Source organism: Artibeus jamaicensis, unplaced genomic scaffold (assembly GCF_021234435.1).
Source record: "Artibeus jamaicensis isolate MK-2021 breed Jamaican fruit bat unplaced genomic scaffold, CSHL_Jam_final contig_388, whole genome shotgun sequence".
Lineage (NCBI taxonomy): Eukaryota > Metazoa > Chordata > Mammalia > Chiroptera > Phyllostomidae > Artibeus > Artibeus jamaicensis.
The window spans coordinates 7,337,327-7,354,262 of NW_026521813.1; the positions used below are offsets into that span (position 1 = coordinate 7,337,327).

General features: G+C 40.1%; 1 protein-coding gene across 1 annotated transcript in view; it reads left to right on the forward strand.

The window, feature by feature from the left end:
* KHDRBS2 (KH RNA binding domain containing, signal transduction associated 2) overlaps positions 1–2,177 on the forward strand; it is a 569,275-nt gene extending 567,098 nt beyond the window's left edge. Inside the window, exon 12 of the transcript XR_008391564.1 lies at positions 2,143–2,177. The gene's annotated coding sequence lies outside the window, so the exon portion shown is untranslated. The remainder of the gene's footprint in view (positions 1–2,142) is intronic.
* The last annotated feature ends 14,759 nt before the right edge of the window (positions 2,178–16,936 follow it).

Below are 16,936 nucleotides of genomic sequence, written 5' to 3' on the forward strand. Positions count from 1 at the left end.
TGAAACTAAGTAGGACATTAAATTAACATCAAACGAGTGACAAACTTTTCATTTTGTTCTGCACGGTAGCAGCATAGCGGTAATGCACTGGTTCCCAAGTGCACATGATTTCATGGGCCTTATATCACCAGAACTTAAGGTTATGCATTTCTGTATTACAGAGTAAAAGCCAAAACTGAAATCCATTAATAAGAAAATATATTTTGTTGAGAGAATGTGATAAATATTCACACTATTTCTGATCAGAAGGGGAGTAGGAGACAAAATGTTCCTGAGGAATGTAAATGTCACCCACCACACCTGAATGGATCTTTATGGAGCCTTTGTCTGAAGAGTTATTGTAGTTGTCCTTTTAATATCACCTTTGTGTATTAGCAGGAAAGTTCAGTTTTATTGGCGAGAGGGCTGATATATAGTGGGCTTCCCATAAATGTTTGTAGAATTAAATGGGGTGGAATGGAGCAGAATGGAACAGACCAGGGCCACCATTATCTGTTCCTTCCTAAAATTCTAATTTGTTCTAAAACAAAAGGAGGAATAAATATATGGCTGCGTGAATGGTCAATGATATAGGTGATTCAGAAGCAAAGTTTCTGTTTTCATTATATTTTAAAAACTCGCTTAAAAAGTATAAAACACAATTTGTATGTTTGATTCATGAGACAGGAACTTAGGTAAGATATTTCAGAAAGCTTCTCTTGAAAGTACTTAAAAGAAACTTAAAACAAACTTACATGGAAGTTCATTTCCCAAGACCTTAGCTTCAGAGAGAACTTAGAGACTTCGGCTAAGTTTATAAATACCATGGAAACAGTGTGCCTTTCTCTGGTTTTTTCTCGGAGGAGTTTGGAAGAAGGCAGCACCATACTTTTCTGCCCATCTTGAATCTGCTCCATAAATAACATCTTTCCAAAAAGTTCCATGTAAATTCTCCATGCACAATATAACACTCCCTTAGGAATTTGCTTTCAGCTGGAAAATATATTGCAGATAAGGGGCCCATGCATCCTGGTTTATTACGCCTGCTGTCCCAGTGTGATTATTAATGGCACCGCCATTCACCATGTCCCCAGTATGCACGACAGATTATGTTAACCTATCTATAAATAATCATGAAATGTTAATAATAATAAAATAACCTTCATTGGAAGCTTGCTATTTGTCAGAGACTTTGAAATGCTTTCATGTAATGACTTCTTCAAAATAAGCCAATGAGGGAGGTATTTTATTGTTCCCATTTACATGTGGAGAAACAAAGAGGTAAAGAGGTTGAACAGCCATGTCCTACCCTAACAGTAGGTTCAGAAAAAATCTGAACCCCGGTGAAGGTCTGACTCCATAGCAACATCTGCCAGAGGATGATATGCTATCTTTCATTTTCTGGTCAATGTTAACTTGATTTTATTTAATGAATTCAAAGATAATCAATTGTGCTTTGTTATTTTTCCTACCTATTGTAACTACATTTTATTAAGGACTGTGCCCTTTAAGAGGCAGGAACAGAGCACTGAACTACATTAAAAGTCAACTGACTTTTTTTTACTATTATACTACATTAATGATAACAAGAATTATTACCTCACTAGCTTGTTTATGCCAGTAACTATACAGGGTCCAGCAGAAGTAACACCTGCTCGAGTGTGGTTGGTAGGGTGTAATGATTTATGGTTTTAGTTTGAACACGTCACCTAAAATGTCATATGGTGTACTTGAGTGTGATATTCTTATGTTACAAAATTATATGCTTATGATTTTTCAGTAAAAAGGGGGATGTTATTTGTTCTAGATCCTGTATTTGGGGTTTCCCTGCATTCCCTCACTGACCTTTAAAACAGCTCTGTGGGGCAGTACATTTGAACCCCACAAAAGCACAGATTGCTCCAGCTATTAGCCCTGAACTGGGTCAGAAGTTAGAAAGGAAGACTGTGGGATTAAATCATCTCAGCAGGCCTCTCCAGCTCTGGCATTCTATGGGAATAACTGGTTATCAGGACATAGGCATAACACCTGTTGCTGAGGAAATCTCGGGGGCAAAGAGACTTCCCAAACACCTCATCACAGCAGCTACCATGCAATGCATTTAGTGCTTACTAATGGCAGGTGCCTCACAACTTTTATCTTTTGTTTTCCTCCTCAACATAGGATAAATAAGAAGAGAATTTGAACTAGAGCCAAGGTAAGTTTGACTGCACTGTGCTAGAAATAGCATCCTTCTCTGAAACTCTCTAGGAATTGCCCTGAACCTTTGTAAGAACAATATCAAATAAAGGTAAATACATAATATTTTCTCATGATCAAATTTGTTACAGCACTATTTAAAGAATATGAACAGAAACACAGTATGATAGCATTAGATACCGGTTGTTGAAGAAAGTCCCTTGTCATTTTTTCAAGCAACAAGTGTGAAAATTCTTACTGGTACAGAGTAAGTTCAATGTGCTACAGAGAACAAAGTAAATATATTCAATATCTGTGCCTATACCCAAAATATCACTACAGTTCACTTGGGAATACTATACTATCAATGCACAAATAGATGATGTGCTGTTACAAGATGCCAGATTGTACAGTATAATTTGAACAGTTGTTCTTTACCAGGAGTGTGTTGTATGTGCTGTGTTTTAAAGGTGCAAATGCCAGGACAATATTCGCCTTGACAGAATAAGTTTATGATGTTGGAACCTAGAAATGTGTATTTTTTAAACTCCACAAGTGATTCTGAAGTGTATGATGAATAACAACCATTAGATTAAAATCTAGGTGGGACATATTGATATGTTAATTGTGCAGATTAAAAAAAGAAGAGGCTAATTTAGGTTAGGAATTAAAAAGATGGTTTTAAAGAAGAGATGAGATTTGAATGAAAGATCAGACATGGACAGAAGGTAGTTGAAAGCAAACTTTTATTTTCCTCTTTTAGCTCAAAATTAAATATTGCCTTCAAGGTTGCTTTTTCTGTATTTCAGATTCCTAATTGGGTTGTTATGGAATAGATAATAGAACTTATAACAATAAATACCTGAAATGTTCATCTTGTAATATATCTACCATATGGCTACATTTAACTCAGGTTTAAAATTGTGCTTGAAAACTTACATAGTATTATAAATTAACATTAATATCTGAAATAAAAAAATGTAATATCAACTCATAAATTTGATTAGCAAATTATTGACTAGTAAATTAAGACTGCAAACATCCAAAGGGCGGGGTCTGTGTTTTATTCAAATTTGGATTCTTAGATCTTTAGCGTAGAGATTTGTATCTAGAATATGCATAACATATAAATGTTAGTTTAATAAAATATTCATTAGAATTTACTTGGTTTGTTCATTCCACTTTGTTTCTGGGGCAGATTTCAATGGTCTCCACTTGAAGGATAAAGTATTTTACCTATGAGGGTTAGGTCCTGTTTGTGTGTTTGTTTCTTGACCCAGGACCAATGAGCTGGCAAAGACTTTCAACTATCATTAGCTTATCAGAGTAAACTTTGAGGCTTTTTCTTTCCCTGTAAAAAGAATGAAGAGAAAGAAGAAAACTGGAAAAGGGAAAGGCATTTCAAGGGGCCTTCCCCACTATGTTTATGCGCAGAACAGCGGGCGCAGCCTCTTCTCAGACCAGTCTCTGCTGTTGGAAGCGCATGCAGGGACCAGGCGTGTCCATGGGAAGGCACAAGGCTGCCTGAGCTCTCCCCAGCTCTGCCTGCAGGCTTGCTTTTTTGTCAGGTGGGATTGTTTTGTTTTGAGTTGTTAATGGAGATTTTAAAGGTATGACTCAAAATGATCACAAAAATCTTGGTTATACTTTATTACCTCTCCCTAGCACCAGTCAAGCCAAGCTTCCTTAACATTAATTTTTTATGCTGTAGAAGTGTGAGGAGATATTCCTGTTTCCCCAGTGGGATTTCTAACTATCTTTCAAAACAGTTGCTTGTGGGGTAGAGGTTGGGGATAATAAAAAGAAGAAAGGATGAACAGGAAACAAAACAGAGGTGGAACAAGAGTATGGTGAGCTGATGACAGAAGGCTTTGATTTTTTATTCATACATGTGTTCTGGAGAGTAAAGGGGGAAATGGAAAGCATCATATAGTGTGTAGTTGTGAACAAGTATTTGTAAAGCATTTTTAGTGACGAGAAAGTTTTATTAACGAAGACAGACACTATGTTGATGGTAGAGAAGGAAGAGGCAGGATTCAGAAAAGGGACCTGGGACAAAAGCAACGGCCGCATTCCAGGCTGCCTGGGATTCTGGCCTTTGGTGCCACTCAAGGGAAGTCCATGTCGGCTGTCCCCATGGTTCCTGGTTCAGTTGATGGGGCCCAGATAGTGGGGCCTAAACAAGTAGCCACCCTCTCTCAAGGACTAATGAATGAATTTTTGCAATAACTATATTTGGTAAGAGACACATGACATTCTTATTTGGACCAAAACCCAAGCCTTACGAATTGCTAACTGGAATCTTAGTAAACCTGTTGGCTGAAAAATGACCTGAGGAACTGTAGTTTAGAAAATCTCCAGTGCCTGGCTTAGGCATATATCTACTGGTCATCATATGAGTGGTTACATTTTTCCAGCCTTCCCTCTCTTCTCTCCAGCTGCTGTGTGATTACCTCATGCCAGACAAGCCTGATTATCGTGCGTGAAAAACATACCAAAAATAATCATGATTACATTATTCTTTATAAGCAGTGATTAAATATGAACACATCTAAAATAGTTTAATTCATACAGACTTTTATAAAACAGCTGGAAATAAAATGAATTCATGTTTTAAGAATATTTCAAGGGTGGATCATCACCCCCATGGCATACATGTCACCTTGAGCTTGACAATAATTTCATCGGCCAGTGGTGTGCTGGAGCCATAAGCTCATGGGATCTGAATATGTGTGTTTCTTCCCAACGGGGCATTAGGTGACTTCACTTGGATAGCTTGAAGTGGATGCTGCTGGGAGTATTCACACCACGGAAATTGGCAAATGCTAAATCTTAGTCTATCTGAGCTGTTACGACAGAACCCCACAGACTGGGGGGCTTATAAACACCGTACATTTACTTCTCACAGTTCTGGAGGCTGGAAGTCTGAGAGCCGGGTGCCAGCATGGCCAGGTGAGGACCTTTTCCTCGGAGGCAGATTTCTCCTTGTATCCTCACATAGCTGAAATGGCCAGGGAGCTCTGTGGGACCTCTTTTGTAAAACACTAAGTCCATTCCAGAGGGCACCACCTTCATGAACTCATCACCTCCCAACGGCCCCATCTTCTAACTCCATCCCACTGGGCATCAGGGTTCCAATGTGTGAGTTTGTCAGGGGGGGCTTTTTGTTTTTCTTTTTCAGAAAGCTAGTGAGCCAGTTTACCAGCATACCACTGAGTTACACTCACATTTTAGAAGCCCAGACTCAATATAAATTTATGTTTCTGTGATTAAGATCAGTACATTTGGGTACAGTAGTTAAAGAAGACACTGCTTGAGAGAGTATTTTGTTAAACTGCTAAGACACATATATTATATTAATGGTGACTTAACCTCCCCTTGCCATAGTCTCCCCATCCTTAAAGTGATAACCTAATAATACCCACTTCATAGAATTGTTCTGATGACTAAATGAGGTCAGATTCGTCATAGACTCTAAAAAGTGCCTGACACAGAGAAGGTGCTTGAAAAGTATTTTCTGTTACTATCAACAGCGGATAAGACTATATGTTTTTTTACAGTTTTCTAAAAGACTGCCTAATTCCAGTGTTATTTTCCTTGTTTTGTTTTTATATCTTTCCAAAGCCCATACCCAACTTGCACAAGTTCTGCAAAGAACAGTTAAATGAAAGCACATCAAATCACTTTGAAATGCATAAAGCACTATGTAAATGAAAGGTGGAATAATTATGTTAAAGGCATCATCTTGAATTTTGTTTATACTGCATCTTTGAAATGAGCATCAGATTTTTCTCTAGGCAGTTACTGCTCCTACCGAAACAAACACAGATGTTGCCCAAACATCCTACTGAATTGTTTTAGGCAATGGCATTTATTAAAATACCTCTGGTCACTAAATGTACAAAGACTCAAGACAAGCTTCAGGTCTCTGTGTCAGTCCTGCATGGTAATTTAAGTAAATAAGCCTTTGTGTGATAATTCAAGGATTTTCTGATTTGTAAAATGCACTAACACAACAAAGAGAGAATCTTACATCTTGGCTAAGTTTTACAAAAATGGGATCTTAAAATGCAGTATCTTTTAGAGAAAAAAATTAGTTTATTTCTGATGAGTGTTTTTAGACAAATTAAAACTAATTTTAATTAGACTAAGATGTTCCCATTTTACATTGACCAGGTCAAGCAAAGCAGAGGAAGAGGGGAAACATGTTCTAAAGATATTTTTTGTATACCCAAACCTTCTAAGAACCCAGTCTTTGGAGCACAGCCTTCCTTTTTTCAACAAGGTAGCCCTGTGAGTTCTGTAACTTCAGTCTTCTAGTTGGGCCCTGCGCTGGTCTGCTGTTGGATGTCTGCCCTCACTCCCTGGCTCCAGGCACAGGAAGGAGATCTGACTCCAAAGCCTCCCTGCCCTGAGCACCACCTCAGCTGGCTTGCAGATGGCTTCTGTCGTCTGTCGGTGGATGCTGGGAGGTGAAGACAATGGCAGAAGACTTGAGCTTGGGAAGAAGGAAGGAGCCAGGGCATTTCTCTGGACATTTTTTCGCCTCCCACACCTTGCCAGGCAGCAGCTGTCTCTCCCATGAGCCACCTGCCACCACTGAAGCCTGCCTTGGTTCCAGTTCCCACCAAGTAATCCAAGAGTCCCATGCTACACACAGCAGCCCATCCCGGTCCCTCCATCCTTCCAGCTTGGGGTCAGCGATGAATTCTTCCCATTGCTGAATCTGGTTCCCTCGCTTTTCTCTCCTTGGCTTCGTCTGTCTCTTTCATCACCTGTTTCGGGTTTTAACCAGTTGCCTGCATTAGAGGCCAACGTTTAGATATTCCAGGTGAATCCTATTTCCCTTGATTGGACTCTGACTGACCCAAAGTCTAAGACAGGCTACCACTCAACTGAACTCTTAGACAAAGTACACTGTCGGAAGTTACTCTATGTTCATCCCAAGAGCTCAGAGGACCTTCTGGAGCATGAACTCCTGCAATCACTGTTCTCTTGGCCACTCTCCTTTAGTGAAATGAAGATTCTACCTTGAGTCTCCGCTGTGTGTGTTCCTCAGATGCAGGCAGAGAAACACTGTTTTTCTCCATTTCTGCTACATTGGTCTCACAAGTCACTCAGCCATTACACTTGATTGTTAGGCTAGCCTGCCGCCCTTCTTCAAGCCACACCCCTCAAATTCACAGCGGGGAGCTGATACACATGTGATTCTTCTACCAAATGTTAGTACCTTTCCTAGAAATTTACAGGGTGACAGGGTCTCCGGACTATTTCCACGGGCATAGCTGAAAGGATTGGGAAATGGATCTGTGAGCTGCTACCGCTCTAAAACTCTATCCCTGCTGCTTTCTTCTCAAGGAAGGGCATTTGGGCACCGAAACCACTCCATATTTTAAAATGGTGTGTGGGGATTTAAATTAACTCTAGGAATACACTCTTAATTCAAAAGTGTCAAATTAGGGCTGTACATCCTGTGCATTTGTTAAATTTATTTTGGAATTTGAACACTGAAACATAACATTAATGAGGAGTTTCTAAAAATAGTGTTTTTTAATATTTTCTTTATTTACTTTCTTTTTAGAGAGAGGGGAAGGGAAGGAGAAAAAGAGGAAGAGAAACATCAATGTGCATTTGCCTGTCACAGGCTCCTTGCTAGGTACCTGGCCCACAACCCAGGCATGTGCCCTGATTGGGAATTGAACTGTGACCCTTTGGTTCACAGGCCAGCACTCAATCCACTGAGCTACACCAGTCAGGGCTAAAAATAATGTTTTATAAAGATATTCATCTTTATGCGTACACCCCATCCTGTTGCATTGCCCACACTTCCCACCTTCCTGAAATAATCTTTTTCCTTCTATTTTTGTTGTGTTTTGAATTCTCAACCAAATAATCGCATGTCTAGGAGTGTTCTCTGAATTTCCCTACTCATTGTCTGGGACAGTCCACTTGGCCCCTGTCTATGTCCCCATCTTGCATTGTATGAAATAAGTCATGTCTCTCTGTCTCACATCAGCCTTTATGCTCTGAAATGAAAGGACTATGTTTCTTCTTTGCAGTCCAGTGCTCTGTAACTTCCTAGACACTTAAAGATTTGTGTTGGTTTCATTTGCTTTGTTTTTATTTTTGTTTTTGTGTTTGCAACAGGAATACTTTTACTAATGAACATAAAGCAGACCCTGGTTATTTCATAAAATGCCTAAGCTGTGTGCCCACATATAGACGTCCTTGTGTTTTGTTGAACAACATTGGTAAGTAGGGAAATAGGAGAATACAAGAGGAGTGGTAGCACCTTAACAAGTTTAGGGCAAAGCTTTTCAATTCATTGTCTTCTCTCCCCCTTCACCAGTGGTTCCGTTCTCTTTCTGTGTGAGTCTTCCTAAATTTGAGCCCTGATTCTCAATGTCCATCTGCATCTATTCCCACTGCTTCCACCATCAATTAAGTAAATACCATGTCTCTAACTCATTTCCCTCAAAAAGGATGAGCTCAGCCATGCTCTTTTTATTCCTTTTATATTGGTTCTCTTTGCACAATTTGGTCCATTGCCTCCAGTATCATTTCTCATGCATCAGTTTATTCTACTCAATTAGATCAGAGTTTTGTGGTCAGAAGTACTTTTTTTCTCTCTCCTCACAGCATGTTCACAACATAGGCTTGTGAACTAAATATCCTCTACATTTCACCAACATCTGTGCCAGTGTTTTTAGTTCCTTATCGAATGAATGCATTACTGTGCTCACTCTGCAGCTGGCCCCCTGGGCGTTTGGCCACTCACACAGGACCTAGCTCTGGGTGGTTCCTTTACTCCAGACCAAAGAGTCTGCAGGCTTGGCTGGGCAGCACAGGGACTTCAAGACTGTCTTACCATGTTTTTTTAAGTCCAGGAATACCCCTGAGCTGCCTCCCCCAGGGACTCACCATGGCACTCCTCACAGTTCCCATTATTGGTAACTGGCCTGTGTCACTGGACCCATTCATTTCCTTCATAGCACTTAAGAGAACTCATAACCATATACATACATATTCATATACTTATAAATACAGTATGTAAAATATACAGTAGGTATAAAGTATACTCACATGTGTGTATAAAGAATATACATATACAAAAACACCCATATGTGTGAGAGTACATATGTGTGTGTTTTATGTTTTCATTTTCCCTTTCTGTCCACAGATTTTCTTCACAATGACTTGCTTCATCACTTAACACCCAAGTCTAGCACAGAGCCTGGCACGTCGTAGGTATTCAGAAATACTTGTTGAATAAATAATATGTGGATGAACGAAGCTGTAAGAGCAAAGAATCCTTTCCAGTCTTAGTCACATTTGATCTTATGCCTACTGTGAAAGAAGGAAAAGAGAAGTAGAAGCACAGAAAGAGAAAGGAGTCAGTGTGCTCCTCTCTGCTCTACAACGTCGTACTTTATAATACCTCCTCTCAAAGAGTCTCACGGAGCTCTCCGTTTGTTTTTATCTGAACCGGGGAAATAGGTAGAGAAGAAAGCCTCTGCTGTCCACTGTTGTTGATACTTACTGATCAAAACTACAAATATTTTAGCAAAAAGGTTAATGATTTTCAAATAGTGTAGCAAAAACACTAATTAGGCATTCCTGCTTTCACTATCGCACCTTCGTTTCTTTTCAGTGAGCGCAGTCCTGAATATAGCTGTAGCCACGCACTCCCCTCCCCCAAATCAAAACTCTGGCCACTAAGAAAAAGAGTGGGACGTAATTAGAGAGTCGGCAGTAGAGTGTGGTGATTGACAGCAGGCACTGTGAGGACGGACGGCCTAGTTTCAAGTCCTCGCTCCACTTCCTGTGAGGTTTCAGGCAGGTTCTGGGGCCTTGGTTTGTTTGTTTCCTCATCTTTGAAGCAGGTATAATAATAGTACCTAACTCACAGGGTTTCTTACGGGATGGAATAGGTCAGAACATGTGAAATTCTTAGAATAAGGCCTGGCACATAGTAGACATTCAGTAAATATTCAGTAATCATATTCTTATTCTTCATATCACTGTGTTTGCCACCATCTCCAGATTAAGGCAGGTTTACTTTGAATACAGAATGGACAAACTCCCATTAAGAATGAGCAAGGGTCCTGGCTGGTGTAGCTCAGTGGGTTGAGTGCGGGCCTGCGAACCAGAATATTGTGGTTCCATTATCCTGGGTTGCAGGCCAGTGCCCAGCAGGGGGCGCACGAGAGTCAACCATACATTGCTATTTCTCTCCTTCTCTCCTTCCCTTCCTCTCTAAAAATAAAAATAAATAAAATCTTAAAAAAAAGAATGACCTGCGAACCACACGATTTCGGTTCGATTCCCAGTCAGGGCACATGCCTGGGTTGCAGGCCGGTTCCCTGCAGGCCAATTCCCAGCAGGGGACGCACGAAAGGCAACCATACATTGATGTTTCTCTCCCTCTCTCCTTCCCTTCCCCTCTAAAGATAAATAAGTAAAATCTTTAAAAAAAAGAATGAGCAAGGGAAAAACAGAGAAATGATGCACACTATTATTTACAAGTAATAGTAAGTATAAAAAAGAAATACAGCCATCGATGCATTATCAATGTGAAAAGGCATGGTAGAAGGTCAGACTTCAGAGACTCCATGTCCTCTTGATAAACAGTTTTTATCCTTTTATTCCTACTCCTAATAGAAAATATTCCTTCATATACCTTTTAAATACCCAGTGGTGATGATTACTTTTATCTCATTTTTCTTCATCTAAAAAGTTTGCAGGACAACAAACTACAGTCTACTTTTCAATAACCCCAATTCTTGTAAAGGAATCACAAGTAATTTAATTCAATGATTTTCAAACCTGTTTATTCAAAAGCTGTTCATAGTACCCTGAGTTGTTTGAATTCCTTTACCTCATCAGGCAAAGCATTAAACTTTCCATATTGTTTAACTGTGTAACACAATACAATACCACATTTAGCCCTTAAAAAAACAAAACAATAAAAACTTCAACTAACTGTACCCTCCCCTGCTTATTTGTTCTTTATGAATATATGCATGTATTTCATTTGAGAAATATTTATTAGGCTCCACTATGTGCTGGTCATTTGACTAGAAACTAAGTTTAAAAAAAGCAACGAACAAACAAGAAAGCAAGTGAACAACGCAAAGCCTCGGTTTTCATGAAGTCTAGAGTCTAGAGGAGGTGTGAAGCGATAAACAAAACACATAATATTTCAATCACAAATTGAGAGCATTGTTATGTCAGAAATAAAAGGAGAGCTTGAGATAAACTAAGAGAGAATCCTAGTGGGGCGGCAGTGGTGGAGGGCGGGGTGAGGACGGTGTTAGGCTGGGTACAGAAGGCCTGTCTGAGAAAGTAACACTTGGGCAACTCCTCTAGGAAGGGAGAACAGGAAACAACCATTCAAAGTGCTGGGAGAAGAGCACATTCCAGGCAGAAAGACCAGCAGTGCCCAGGGAGCAGGTCTGCGTGCGGGTATATGTCAGATCATCCTGGAGTGTTTGATTTGGATATTCTTAATGTGGAACCAGACTCTGTTAAAAAGGATTTAAACCAAGAGCTACCATGAGTATGATCTATGTTTCAAAAGGTAGCCCTGGTTTCTTTACAGGGAATTTATGGAAAGAGGATATGAGTAACTTAAGAAGACAAACTGGTAGAATATTACAGTAATCCAAGCTGGAGAGATCTGTAGCTTAGTCTTAAGTGTTGGCAACGGGGGTGTGGAGAGCTTGATATGAGAGTTACTGAAGGGGTACAAATGACAAAATTTGATGATGGATTAGATTAGAAAGGGAGGAATCATGCATGACTTAAGTTTCTGCCTCAAATACTAGATGATCGTTCCATTTACTGAGAAGGAAAAACTGAACAAGTACCAGGAATTCTGCCTTGATCAGGTTAATTTCATGACGCTTATGTGACACTCCAATAAAGATGTTAAATAAGCATTTGATTATACTGATGTGGAGCCGTTATAAAAACGAGCCAAAGATGGCTTCTTTGTATTGGCTCCTAGGTCTTTCATTTCTCCACTGTGTCCTGAGACTCATTAGCTCAAAAGACTGTGAGGGGGAAAATAATCAAATTTTTACACATCCATTTATTTTTAGAATAGGATATACAAGCAGATTTTTTAGCCGTCTAGTGCCTCCCTGTTCCCTGCACCCCCGCAAAATCTCACCCCACATCTGGTAGGAATAGCTAAAGCCGGGCCATGAAGACCTCAAGCCACTGAAGCCCTTCTGAGCTCTCTGACCCAGACTGCCCACCATGCAGCTCAGTGGCTTTGCCTGCGTACAGAAGCTCCCTCTCCAATGCCTCTCTCTCAGGATTTCCCTTACCCTCCTCCACCCGAGTAGCTGCCCTGAACCTTGGTCTCTGAACAGATTCCCACTGTGAGGGACTTTCCCCAGGGAACCTGTCAAAGCTACTCCAAATAAAGTTTGTGAGTGCTACTGCCACCTTGTGGTGAAATCTTTTTCCTTGCTCAGCAGCAAAATCGAACCCCCTACAGAAGCTCGAAGGAAAGATGTGACTTCAGATGACTGTTATGTAAATAATTAGCATAGAGACAGCATTAAGACTGTAAGAATCAATGACACTATTGCAGCAAGAGAGTACAGAAATAAAGCAAGAGACCTGGGGACTAAATCTGAAGTTTTAGGCTAAAAAATGTGAGCTCTAGTAAAGAGGAAAAACATGCAAATATAACCACTTAGTTAATTTCTTCTCATACTCTACGACTCAGGCCAGACCTTGGTTCCTTTAGGACAAAACCCTGTCTCCTCCTCTACTGAACCAAGCTGTGTCAGAATGACCACCCACCCTCTTCTCTGCTCCTGGGTTTTTCTGTATCATTGCTGTACCACAGATTACTGGAAGTACCTAGCTGTTATTTGTCTGCCCTACATGAGGCTCTCCTTGAATACAAAACATGCATTCATCTCTAGATTCCAGGGACCCACCACAGCACCTGAAAGAGATTGCCATACAAAAATGTTCTGAATGACTGCCTTAACAAATGAATGAATCACAAAATCTGACCATGTTAGAGTGGGCAGCCACGGTGGTGATAGAAGTCTTCAGGTGGCTGGGAAATATTAGGACATCTTTTTCTTTTTCTTGATGATGGTACTACTATCTATTCCTCCTTCTCCATCAGAAGTTTGATTCTACTCCCACCCTAAATGAAGACATTGGGCTTACATGTAGTGAACCACAAGAACTGTATGTAGAGACAGTGGAATGATGTGAACATATTTCAAGTAACTGGAAAGGCAGCTAGTTCCATACAAACTCAAGATGGCATAATATTGAGGGTCATTCTAAAGTATGTCTTACAAGATTATTATATTAATTGGGTTTTTCTTCTTAAAATGAAATTTAAAGTAAAATGGCATTTTAGGTGATGTTGTATAAAATCTGAATTTGAGTCACCCCTGTGATAATTCTTTATTCTTAAATAGAACTGCTTTTGTGATTTCAATAATAGTGACTGATTTCCATCTAAGGGTGCAAGGCTGGTCCAAGAATGTTATAGAAGTGTTAGGGCATTTTCCCATATAGTTTTTACTAAGATACATGTTCATCATTCAGAATTTGGCCTCTGAGAACAAAAACTAACTGATATTAGAAATCTGTGACCTCTCCATCCCCACATGCAATGACTAAGGTAGAGTAAGCATTCATAAATATTTCACAGCAAAAAAAATGAAAACTGGAATGCATAAAGGACCATAGGGAATAATCAAGTAATACAAACTTGGATCCAGAAAATGTTTCTGACGTGTGTCAGTGCAATATCTTGCTTCCTTAGCGATAAAACAAAATTGGTCGTATGACATAATTAATGAAAGCTTTTCAGTACGAATGGTAAATAATCAGCAATTTTTTGCATATTGATTGAGAAGCATCCTGATTTCAAAATTTAAAAATGTAATGTGTGTCTTACAATTGATTTTTAAAAACTTATGTGTACAACTAATAACTGAACTGAATTAATTTCTATAGCTGGGAGGAATGGTTAATGAATGTTTTAGAATTCTGCATTTATATTATGTAATTATCTATAATTATATATAACTGTAGATAATTATATATTAACTTCCATAAACATATGTTTTATTGACTTATATCTGTTTGTGAGAACACTGACTCAGGTTGGTCCCTCCTCTGAGATATAAGTGAGTAAAATTATAGACCTAAGTATGAAAATACAACACACCAATTTATTACCATTGCTATCCGTAAACACATTCATAATAATTCATTGTTTACAGAATGCTTTCACCATTACTTCTCAGTGATCTTATTCTGTCATTAGAGCTGTAACAGCAGAGGTTACAAAGGCAATAGAGCTTACACATTTAAATACATAGCAAATGTACTCATTTTCTTTTTTTCCTGATAAAAGATAGAAACAAAACAATTCAAATACATGCCCTGGCTGGTGTGGCTCCGTGTACTGAACACCAGCCTGTAAACCAAAGGGCTACAGGATGGATTCCCAGTCAGAGTTCATACCTGGGTTGCAGGCCGGGTCCCCAGTAGGGGGAGCAGGAGAGGCAACTGTGCATTGATGTTTCTCTCTGTCTTTTTCTCCTTCCCTTCTCCTCTCTCTAAAAATGAATAAATAAAATCTTTAAAAAATTCAAATACCCAATAACTCTTTCTGCTTGTGTAGTGGATGAAGTGTGCCTGTGTGTTTTGAAGATAAAGGTGACATTATGGTTGCCAAGGAGCCTCAGGAACTTTTATGACCATATTCAAAACCCGAACTACAAAGACCATAGTCTTTACAATATTTTAAGTTAAAGAAATCAGAATAATTACCCTTTTAAAAATGGACAGAACAGGACTTCCGCCAAGATGGAGGTTTAGGTGGATGTGCCGTGCCTCCTCACACAACCAAGTTTAGGGACAACTAAATATTAGCATCAGAAAACACAACCAGAACACGGAAAACTGAACTTTTCGGAAGTCCGCTAACAACAAATTCTTCAGCCCCACCGGTAAGGGGCGAAACCGGCGTCTGGTGAGGAGTTACAAAGGAGGGCTCGGTGGGACCCGGGCGCGGAATCCAGACGCGCGAATCCAGACGCTCAGGTTCCAAACCCAGGATTGGACCTAGTGAGCGATCGAGCAACCCACCGGGTGAGCGACTGCAGAGGAGACAGTGGGGAGGTGGTGCAGCGTGTTGACTGCGGTTGCCTAATTGCGCGCGAGCGAAAGAGTGGGCGTTTGGACCAGCCACGGCGCGGCGATAGACGGCGGCCGTGGCGATAGAGGGCGCCGCCATTTCCCCGCTCTGACCACGCCCCCACATACAGCGTCACAACCCAGCGACCTGGGACTCCAAGGCGCCGCTTCTCCCACTTAAAGGGCCAGAACAGACCAAAAATGTCGCAGGGAGACCTCAAAGCCCCAGTGATAAATCTCAGCGACGAAGAAATAGCAAAACTCTCAGACGCACAGTTTAAAACACTGGTCATCAGCCTCCTCACAGATCTGGTTGATTATAGCCACAAATTAGAGAAACATATGAAGGCTAAATTAAGGGAAATGAATGGAATTCCACAGGAAACCCATAGAGATGAAAAGGAAACTGGGACTCAAATCAATGGAGTGGACCAGAAGAAACCAAATAATGGCCAAACAGAAAAGAGTCAAGGAGCAAGAATTCAAAGAAATGAGGAGAGTCTTAGGAACCTCCAGGACATCTTTAAACGCTCCAATATCCGAATTATAGGGGTACCAGAAGGGGGAAAGACACAACCACCAGTGGAAAAACTATTTGAACAAATAATAAAAGAAAATTTCCCCAATCTGGCAAAGGAAATAGACTTCCAAGAAATCCAAGAAGCCCAGAGAGTACCAAAAAAGTTGGACTCAAGAAGAAACACACCAAGGCATATCATAATTACATTAGCCAAAATTAAAATGAAGGAGAGAATCCTAGAAGCAGCAAGAGCTAAGGGGACAATCACCTACAAAGGAGTCCCCATCAGACTGTCAGCAGATTTCTCAAAAGAGACCTTACAGGCAAGAAGGGGCTGGACAGAGGTATTCCAAGTCATGACATCTAAAGACCTACAACCAAGATTGCTCTATCCAGCAAAACTTTCATTTAGAATGGAAGGACAGATAAGGTGCTTCTCAGATAAGACCAAATTCAAGGAGTTCATCATCACCAAGCCCTTATTATATGAAATGTTAAAGGGACTTATCGAAGAAAAAGAAGTTAAAGAAACATGAACAGTGAAAGGACAACAAACTCACAGTTATTAACAACCACACCTAAAACGAAAGCAAACTAAAAGGACAGCTAGATCAGGAGTGGAAGCATAGAAATGAAGATCTCAAGGAGGGTTAGCAACAGGGGAGTGGGAGGAGGAGATGGGGGGAGAAGGTACAGAAAACAAGTAGCATAGACCGTAGACAGAAAATAGATGGGGGGGGGGGGGGGCAAGAATAGCATGGGAAATATAGAACCTAAAGGACTTGAGACACATGGACATAAACTAAAGGGGGGTAATGGTGAGGTTGGGGGGCAGGGTGGAGGGGAATGAAGGGGGGAATAGAACAACTGTAACAGCATAATCAATTTTAAAAAATAAATAAATTTTTTAAAAAATGGACAGAACAGCATGTATTGCAATGTCTCTCTATAATTCCCAAGTGCTACATGATACATTTGTATACCCAAAATAATGCCCATATAATTTTTTTATTTTCTTATGTGATAAGTGATCCTCTGGAGGTAAGAAGAAGTTGGTATATTTTCTCA